A 10,572-nucleotide genomic window follows, 5' to 3' on the forward strand; every position below is an offset into this window, starting at 1 on the left:
TCTAAGACCATTTCTAAACAGAGAATGAATCAATGTAAACTGCCAAGGATCACACTCATAGGCATTTTAATTCTCCTTGCCATACTGTTCTTCATGAATGGGTAGTCAGTCTGTGAGGTGGCAAAGGCTGAAGCAATGCTTACTATAAGTGCTCCACACACACTTATACCACAGTGTGTGTGTGGAGGTAAGAGTCAGATCTCTCCTTCCACCCTGTGAATCCCGAGAATAGAACTCAGATTGCCAACCTTGGTGGCAATTGGTTTTATTGCCTGAACCATCTTACCAGGCCCCCAAATGTTGCATGTTTTCCATTTTTTGCTTTTTACTCCTCACATTTTATTCCTAAGATTCATTCACATTGATACATGCATATATAATGTATTTGTTTTGCTGCTTAACATTTCATTGAAAGAAGAGACCAAGTTTTGTGTATCTATGTATCCATGGGCATTCATGCCATTTCTGTATTTTATATTTACAAATGTTCATATGAATATCTTTGTATAAGTCTTGTATATTCATGCAATATTTTTTAATGGTTATAAACTTATATATCAGTGAAAACTAGGTTGGCCTATACTCTATTACTTTCTGCTTGGCTCTGACATATCCAGGGTTGAGGAAGTCAGAGTAGGTGCTATGGACTGGGCAAGGTGGTGCACGGCTGTAATCTCAGCACTTGGGAGGCAGAGGCAGGTGGATCTCTGTGAGTCTGGGGCCAGCTTGGTCTATGCAGGAAGTTCTAGTCCAACCAGGGCTACATAGTAAGATTCTATCTTAAAAAAAAAAAGAGTTGTGCTATGATTTATCCTTACCAAAGTTTTTATTGGGGCTTGGTCCTCAGTGTGGTAGTGTTTGGAGGTTGGGCCCAGTAGGAGATGTTTGGGTCATGGCAGCAGAGACTTCATGGATGTCAGTTTTGTATACATTTGCCCTCTTGTAGGTCTGGATTGAAAGAGTGGGTTGTTATAAAGATTAATTAATTAAAAAATTTTTTTGGTCTTTTTGAGACAGGGTCTTCCTGTAGCTGGCCTGGCCTGGAACTCACTATGTAGACCAGGCTGGCCTTGAACTCACAGAGATCCACCTGTCTCTGCCTTCCAAGTGCTGGGACTAAAGGCGTGTGCTACCATGCCTGGCTAAATTAATTATTTAAATTTTATGTGTGTGTGTGTTTGGTTTGCATGTATGTAGGTGCACCATGTGTGTGCAATGCTTGTGGAGGCCAGAGGAGGGTGTCAGATCCCCAGGAACTGGAGTTCTGGACAATTGTTAGCCCCCATGTAGGTGCTGGGAACTGAACCTGGGTCCTTTTCAAGAGCAGTAGTGCTCTTAACCACTGAGCCATCTCCCCAGCCCTCAAGAGTGGATTATTATAAAGCAAGGCTGTTTTGTGTGTTTTTATCTCTTTCTCATGTGCCCACCTGACTTTCCATTTTTCTTCCAAGAGTTGAAGCAACACAAGGCCCTCAGAAGAAGCTGACTAGGCTCCAGTGTCAGGCTCCTGGACTTCCTGCCTCCAGAGTCAGAAGCTAAGACAAACCTCTCCTCTTGTAAAAATTTTGAAAATTTACACCATGTCTTCCAGCAGCCCGACAGCCACTTTGCTACTTGCTCTGCATCTCCAGTCTCAGTGGACCTCAGCATGGAACCCAAAGGCTCCTGCTCCACTGGCACCTCCTGTACCTGCACCATCTCCTGCAGCTGCAAAGACTGCAAGCCCATCTCCTGCAGGAAGAGCTGCTTCTTCTACTGCCCAGTTGACTGCTCCAATATGCCGAGGGCTGTGTCTGCAAAGGGGCATCTGACAAGTGCACCTGCTGTGTCTGATGTGGGGACAGTGCTGTTCTCACGTGTAAATAGAGTGGTGTGTGCCAACTGGATTGTTTTTCATACAGTTCTAACCTGTTCACATTCCTTTTTCTATGAAGTATGTGAATAACAAAAGTCAACGACTTGAGAAAATTTTTATCCTAAAATTTTAGACTTATTTTAAAAATATTTTATTATTATTTTTATTTTATGTGTATAAGGGTACTACTTGCTTGTGTGTAATTGCACTTGTGTCATGCAATGCCCAAGGAGGGCAGAAGAGGAAATCAGATCCCCTGGAGGTGGAGTTAGTGATGGTTGTCAGCGGCCATGTGGGTGCTGGGAATCGAACCTAGGTCCTCTACAAAAGCAGTATGTGTCTTTTGGTTCCTTCCTTCCTTCCTTCCTTCCTTCCTTCCTTCCTTCCTTCCTTCCTCCCTCCCTCCCTCTCTCCCTCCCTTCCCTGTAGTCCCAGCTACCCTGGAACTTGCTATGTAGACCAGGTTGGCCTCGATCTCACAGATCCATCTACTTCTGCCTCCTGAGTGCTGGGATCAAAGATGTGCACCACCACGTCTGGCAAGTTTGTGGTTCTCCCAAATAATTGTAGTAGTGTTAAAGATCATCAATTGCATAGGTCACCATAACAGATGTAACACCAACAAAAACATATGTAATAGTATGAAAATTACCAAAACATGACAGAGAGAGAGTGAGAACACGGTCTTAGAAAGACAGTGCTGATAAACTTGCTTGATGCAGGATTGCCACAAACCTTCAGTCTGTAAAAAATGTATTATCTGCAAAGCACCATAATGTGAAAGTCAATAAAATGAGGTGTGCCTGCACTAGGGTTGTACAGTGGACACCTTTCCATTCTTTAGTTCTTTCTTTCTTTTCTTTCTTTCTTTCTTTCTTTCTTTCTTTCTCTCTCTCTCTCTCTCTCTCTCTCTCTCTCTCTCTCTCTCTCTCTCATTTCTCTTGTCTTTTTGAGACAGGGTCTCCCTGTAGCCACACCTGACCTGGAACTCTATGTAGACCAGGCTGGTCTCAATCTCACAGAGATTTGCCTGCCTCTGCTTCCCAAGTGCTGAGATTAAAGTCATTTGCCTTTAATAGTAATTTTCTATGCTGCTTCACTTTTACAATGTGATGTTGGATCAATAAGACTTAAGTTGGTCCCATTCTAGGACTCTATAAATACCATCCTGCCAAAGTTCACAGTAGGAAGTTAAGAGATGTTTCTTTTTCATATATGTGACCTCTCAGTCCTTCTAGGCAGGCCACCATGACAGATTCTTATCCTTCTGGAACTGTATGCCAAATAAACTCTTCCTTCTACAAGTGGCCTTGGTCATGGTATCCACTAGACTAGCCTGTTCCCTTGGTTATCAGCTTTGTGTGAGAATTATTGATTTATCATGGGGATCAGTAGACTATTCCAGCTGACTATATTAACTCGTTGGTCTTTATTAGACTTTTCCTTACTAGAAAGATGGAAAGAAAGAAAAAATGAAAAAAAGTCAAACCAAAGCAAACAAGGAACCAAACCCACTGACAGGTGCCAAAGTTTCTTCATTGTTATCAATGATATTTTTTTCCCCAGAAATTTCATGATTCTGTTAAGATAGAGACAGACTAGAGATTAACTTGATTCAAGTGAGATAACTTATTCACAGAGCCTGCACAGGGTCAGTGTGCAACAAAGGCAAGCTCTTATTTCCTTTGCTTTTATTAATTGGAGTTCATGCTTTTTCGGTTTCATGAACATCTTTTCCAGTGCTGTGAAGGTAAACATCATCCATGCTTATTTCTGAGGCCTGGATACATTTATTTATTTATTTATTTATTTATTTATTTATTTATTTATTTATGGTCTCCCTGTAGTTCCAGCTGGCCTGGAACTCATTATGTAAAACAGGCTGGAACTCATTATGTAGAACTCACAGAGATCCGCCTGCCTCTACCTCCAAAGTGCTGGACTATAGTCATGCACCACCATGCCCAGAAGGCCTGGATACTTTGGTGTTGAAGGTAATAGAGCAGTCAACAGCTCTGGAAACTTCATTTTAGATTCTGTGCAATTTTGCTGGGTCAGCACAGCCCAACAAACTGTCAGCTGGCTGGAAGATTGAGGTCGTGTTCTAATTGCTATGCACAGCCAAAACTCTTCCTGGCAGTAAGGAATGGAGAGCAGCCATGAGCCCTGCTCCACAGCGGTCCTAATGATGTAAGCCAGAACGCAGATGCTCGCATTAACAATAGCATCCATTTTGGGGTAGGTAAAGGCATTTTTGTCTGTAAACGATCATTATTCAGGCCAAACTAGAGCTGCTACATTTATGCCTCTGTTCAACTCACCTTGTAGATATGAAGATTTGGAGCTTTCAGAGGTTCCAAGTCAATTCTTAGTTCAATGCAGATGGCCTCTCCTTCTGAATACCATCTCTGTTCTTGGCATTTTTAACTGCCTGATAGACATTTCCACTTGGATTTCCAAATATGAACACCTGTTCCCAATTTCCATCTGTGTACCATTATTAATATGTATATGCAGTGGTTAAGAGTGGCAGATTTGGAGGCTGCCTGCTGGGTTTCAAATCCTTGCTGTGCTACTCAGGAGGTGTTTGAACTTGAAGAGATTATTTGATGTCTTAATGCTTTAATTATAAAATCTGTATAATGGGATAATAACATATCCTTCATCAAATTATTGCAAGCATTTGGATCAATGCCTAGCATGTAATAACTTTTTTTTCCCCAAATCAGATTGTATAGGGCTTCAAGTAACAGAATATCACTAAAGAGTAGTTTAAGCAAAACCACATTTAATTATCTTACATAAATAGAATTCTGGAGGTGGTAAACTCCCAGCCTGAAGCAGCAGCTCAGGGGCACAGCCAAAGAGTCCATTAAAACATATATTATTATTAAATTTTTTTGATTTATACATTAAAAATATTTATTATTTTTATGTGTATGAGTATATTGCCTGCATGTATGTAAGTGCACCCGTGTTGTGCAATACCTGCAGAGGTCAGAAGAGGGTGTTGGATTCCTCTGGAACTGTAGTTATAGACTGTTGTTACCTGCCATTGTGGGTGCTAGGAACCAAACTTGGGTCCTCTGCAAGAGCAGTTAGTGCTCTTAACTGCTGAGCCATCTCTCCTGATTTAAGTATTTTTATTTGATGTGTATGAGTGTATTGCCTGCATGTATGTAAGTGCATCACATGTGTACAATGCCCCTAGAGGCCAGGAGAGGGTGTCAGATGCTCTGGAACTGGAGTTACGAATGGTTGTTAGACCCTATGTGGGTGCTGGGAATCAAACCCCATTCCCCTGCAAGAGCAACCCATGCTCTTAACCACTGAACCATCTCCCAACCCCTAAAATATATATTATGGGGGCTGGAGAGATGGCTCAGTGGTTAAGAGCACAGGCTGCTCTTACAGAGGACCAGAGTTCAATTCCCAGCACCCACATGACAACTAACCATCCATAACTCCAGTTCCAGGAGAATCTGACACCTTTTTCTGACCTCTGTTGGTATTGCATGACACTGGTGCACTTATACACATGCAGGCAATACGCTCATACACATAAAATAAAAATAATAAATAGAATATTTTAAAAAATATGTATTATTAATATTCTCATTTAGTATCCAAAATAGTGGTTTTCATTATGACATTTTCATATATTAATATCATTGTTCTTTGCTCATTCTCACTCCATCTTCCTCCCATTGGTCCCTTTCCTTCTCAAGTAGTTCCTGTGGGTCTTCTGCAAGAGCAGCCAGTACTCCTAGCCCCTGAGCCATCTCTCCAGCCCCAATAGGCTCAGTCTTAAGTAGGCTCAGTGCAGGCAACCACAGTTGTTATGAGTTTATGATTACAATGGTCATGTTATGTCCCTAAGACATGGTTTTTATGGCGTTTCGCCACATCATCTAGCTCTTACGCACTTTCTACCCCCTCATCTTTGGAATGATGATATAGATGTCTTGTTTAGGCATGAACACTCAATACTCACTAATACTCAGCACTTTGAACACCCACAAGCCTTTGCATTAATGGCTGTTGGCTAAAATAAGAAGTTTCCCTGATCAAGGCTGAAAAGCAACATTTATCTTTTGGTATTAACATAAATATTTAAAAAGCAGTTTGATTTCATGTCTGTTAACAAAACAACATTAGTAGATTCTCCTGTATGGTTGATGACCTTCTCAGCTATGGGATTTTCACCAGGTTTACATACTGGCCATGAATTCCCTCCTGTGGAGTGGGCCTCAAATTCAGTTCAGAAGGTAGTTGGTTATCCCTGTAACAGCCATGCTACTATGGCACCAGTGGGCACATCTTATTTGGTAGATGGGTATTGTAGTTAACTAAGGTCCATCACTGAGCAAGACTATTGATGACTTTTCTCCTTCAGCTGTTTGCATAGTGCCTCTGGTACCATGAAAGCTAGCCATCAGGAAGAAAGCTTCCAGTTCAGTTCTAGAGTGATATTTTTGTGATGTGCAACTAAGTATGTGCTGTCTTCAGCAATATGATCCTACTGTCTAGCTATAATGGGCAACCAGGAGCAATGGAAATAACGTGCTGTTTTCAGGGCCTGTAGGGCTTTCCTGACTGGTGACTCAGGTATCCTACAAATGGCATTGTGATTTTCATTTGATCATTTGTAGTTTCTGGGTTTGGCATTATCCACCCATTCAAACATATTTTACATTATTTTATTTTTAATTAGTTTATAAAGTAAGTTTCCATATGGCTTTTGCATACATACTTAGCTTTGGTTAGCTCTCCCATTCCCCTCTTTTCGCCCAATCCCTGGCCCCCTTCCCTGTCTAAATCTTGCTACCCCTAGCATTGCTCATCCTCAGCTCTCATTTTACATGTATCCTGACATCTCTACTCCCTTCAGGCCTCTCCCCCATATCTCACAGATCCTTTCTAGTTTTCTGGTCTATACAGACATTGCAAACTAAACAAAGAAATCTAAAAATTGCAAGCAGTGATCCAGTTTCATCTGTTTTCCTGCAGATTTCATTTCTTCTTTTGGCTGAATAAAAACTCATTTGTGTACATGTAATATACATGTACACATGTAGTGAGATACAGAATCCTTTAGGCATATGCACAGGAGTGATAAATTTGGATCACATGATAGCTCTATTTTAATCTCTAGGCCTCTCCTTAATCACTTTAGTCTTCTTATCAAAGGGATCCTCTCCTTCAGCACGTGCCTTGGCTCCAACATTAATCTTCCTAGTGCTCTTTTTCAATCCAAACTGTACATTCTGCATTTCTTTCTGCCCCATTTGCTCTTTTTCCCTGTAGATCTGCATAATATTCAACATTAACAGCCATCCCACCATTTCTATGTTAGGCTGCCTTGGAATATCCTCTGCCAAAGAAATTAGTCCGTTGCTTTTCAACTTAACCTCAGGCAAGCCTTTTTCTTTTACTTTTTGAGACAGGGTCTCCCTATAGACTCAGCTGGCCTGGAACTTGCTATGTAGACCAGGCTGGCCTTGAACACAGAGATTTGCCTGCCTTTGCCTCCAAAGTGCTGGGATTAAAGGCATGCACTACCATGCCCAGCCCTCTGGGCAAGCTTTTTGGCTGTGGGCAGATTCCAGCCAGATTCTTTGCCAAAATATCCCAATTGCTGCTTAAGTCCTTATTTCCTTCTGGAACTACATTGTTCCCAGCACTACCTTCTTCCAGGTGCCTACTAGAATGACTTGCATTTAAACTTTTTAAAAAAATAGATGTATACACATGTATTTTGGAAAACTTCTACAGTAGTGGGTTTCCATCTGGCTTTTTCAAAGGACTTTAGTATTAATTGTCTTGCCCCATACTATCTCTTCCTCATTCATACACATTGCTCCCCGTACTTAACCCTTCCTGCTCATTGTATCCTTTTCCCCTTCATACCACATGCGTTCTATCTCCCCTCCCTCCAAGCCCCTCCATGGCCCCTTACTATTCTCCCGACTTTTATAGGTATACCAAACACGTGTCTAAAGATTCAAAGCTATCATTCACATATAAGACAGACCATATAATGTTTGCCTTTTGGGGTTAGGGTCATCTCACTCAGATTGATTCTAGCGCCATTCATTATGAAATTTCATAATTTCATTTTCTTTTGCAGTTGAATAAAATTCCATTGAATATATCTGCCACACTTTCATTTTCAATTTATCAGTTGATGGACATCTAGGCTGTTTCCATTTCCTGGCTATTGTAAACAGAGCAGCAATAAACACGGATGAGCAAGTATCTCTTTAGTAGAATATGTAGTCATTTGGGAATATGTCCACGAGTGATACTGCTGAATCATAAGGTACTTATTTCTAGCTTTTTGAGGAATCTCCACACTGATTTCCATGGTGCTTGCATTAGATTATGGCCCTATGATCGGGCTGTTTGATTTGTGGGTGAGTAGCTGATGTGATCCCAGCTTGGATTTGGAAGTATGGTTCTCTCATGGTGTCCTAAGGGTCAGCATCTGACTGCAGATGCTAGGGCTTGTGCAGTGTAAAGGTACTGGTGGTAGGGTTTGGCCTCTAACTTCAAGAGCCAGAGTGTGCAGGGTACACAGGTGCTAGAGTGCTGGCTGTTGGGGGAGAGGGTTAAGCCAGGGTCTATGTAGTGTGTGGGCTCTGGTTGTGAGGGTGGGTTGGGGTTTCATGTGGCCTCTGATTTCAGGAGCCAGGGTCTGTGTATTGATTTCTTGGGTTTGTTGTTTTTTCTTTCTTTTGTTTTCTTGTCTCCTTTCCTCTCCCTTCCCTTCCCCTTCTCCTGTCCCCTCTCCTACCCTCTCTCTCTAGGGTCTCACTATGTAGCCCAGACTGGCCTGGAACTCTCTATATAGACCAGGCTGGTTTTGAATTCAGAGCACTCCTCCTGCCTCAGCCTCCCAAATTCTGGAATTATAGGCATGAGCCACCACATCTGGCTTGCTGCTTTTTTTGAGGTGCTAGGGATCGAACCCACAGTCTGGCACATGCCACACTCCTATTTTGTCAATAGTTATTCCTAAATTTCACTGTATGTCAAATGTCACCTGGGAAGCTTGCTAAGATGTTTCTTGAAATAAAAGGACTGAGGTCACAAAATGCATTCTCTTGACATTTGTAGTATAGTGGATAAGTGAAACTGATAACAAAGGGTCCTGTTGTTCATGCTCCATGCCACTCATTTGGCACGTTAAATGTACTACATACATAAGATTAATTTTTAGCTATATTTTCATGTATATATCTTTTAAAATTATTTTTATTTTATGTGTATGCGTGTATTGCCTGTATGTATGTAAGTGCACCCATGTTGTGCAATGCCCGAGGAGGACAGAAGAGGACGTCGAATTCCTCTGGAACTGGTGTCATGGAAGGTCGTTAGCAGCCATGTGGGTGATGGGAAGCAAATCTGGGTACTCTGCAAGATCAGTCAGTGCTCTTAACTGCTGAGCCATCTCTCCAGACCCTCATGTATATATCTTACTTCAAATAGTAGATCAGACAGTACTAAAAGCCAGAAATTATGCAATAAACCTCTGCATACCTCATTAGTCCTAAAACACTGCATGAAGATTTTTAAAATAAGCCAGTAGCATTTATTCAAAATATCCAGTGAATCCTTAATAAATGTTATACGTATTTTACCTATATTAGATTTGGAAGCAGAGCTATAAGATTGGGTTGAGAAATATCTCTGCTGTTTGAAGCAATGGAATCACTCTAGGCTGAGAAATGGCTCAATCTAATGTGTGTATGGTTCAAGTTGAATGAGATAGTGTAGATCTACCATAAATACAAAATTTCAAAGGGTTAAGAGGCCTCAGTAGTACATCAGCAATAGGGTCAGTCTGATTACTGTGGAAGACAACTCTCTCTGAGTAATGTCCTTTTCAAGGCACCTATGATACCTATGATGCCCATTGGGGAGAGAGCTGAGTTTGTTGGTTTGTGTTTTTTTTTTTTTTTTCTTTAAGACAGGGTCTCCCTGTGGTCCCAGCTGACCTGGAACTTGCTGGGTAGACCAGGTTGGCCTACATTTCACAGAGATCTACCTACCTCTGCCTCCTGAGTGTTGGACACCGTGCCCAGCAAAGGAAAGCTGATTTTGGTAATAAAATCTATTGTAAATGAAACAAATAGAGGAAAAAAATCTTGTTTATTTAATCAATCAGTGGTCAATAAACTTGTATTATGGCAGTGTCTTCAGTGATGAGCAAGTCTCTGGAGCAATTTGATATCTAGTGAGGAAAAAGAAATGCAAACAAGTTCAACAAGTGACTTCAGGTATGGTTATAGGATATAAGGCAGGAGTCAGAGTGGGGAGGGACAGAAGGTCCTGGTTTCTTCTGTCAGGAACTGTGAAGACAGCCTTCCTCAAGAGCTACCTTCTCTCTCACCTTCTGCCATGTTCTACTTGGCTTTTCTTGGAATCTTGCTAGAGTGATGATTCTTTTCTTTCTTTCTTTGAGCCAGGGTCTCCCTGTAGCCCCAGCTGACCTGGAACTTGCTATGTAGACCAGGCTGGCCTTGATCTCAGAGAGATCGCCTGCCTCTGCCTCCTGAGTGCTGGGATTAAAGGTGTGTGCCACCACACCTGGCTTTAGAGTGATTATTCTTATGTTTACTGTCACTTTCTCACCAAATACAGTTTCAAAGTTAAACATCCAAGGAGTTTGATAACATCTTTGCACTAATTAAATCTCAGAAATTATCATTTGG

At 41.5% G+C, this 10,572-nt stretch overlaps 1 pseudogene; it reads left to right on the forward strand.

Moving 5' to 3' along the window:
• The window catches only part of LOC103747096, a 17,924-nt pseudogene extending 15,882 nt beyond the window's left edge, over window positions 1-2,042 (forward strand).
• The last annotated feature ends 8,530 nt before the right edge of the window (window positions 2,043-10,572 follow it).

Source organism: Nannospalax galili, unplaced genomic scaffold, assembly GCF_000622305.1.
Source record: "Nannospalax galili isolate Female #2095 unplaced genomic scaffold, S.galili_v1.0 scaffold704, whole genome shotgun sequence".
NCBI classification, from domain to species: Eukaryota; Metazoa; Chordata; class Mammalia; order Rodentia; family Spalacidae; genus Nannospalax; species Nannospalax galili.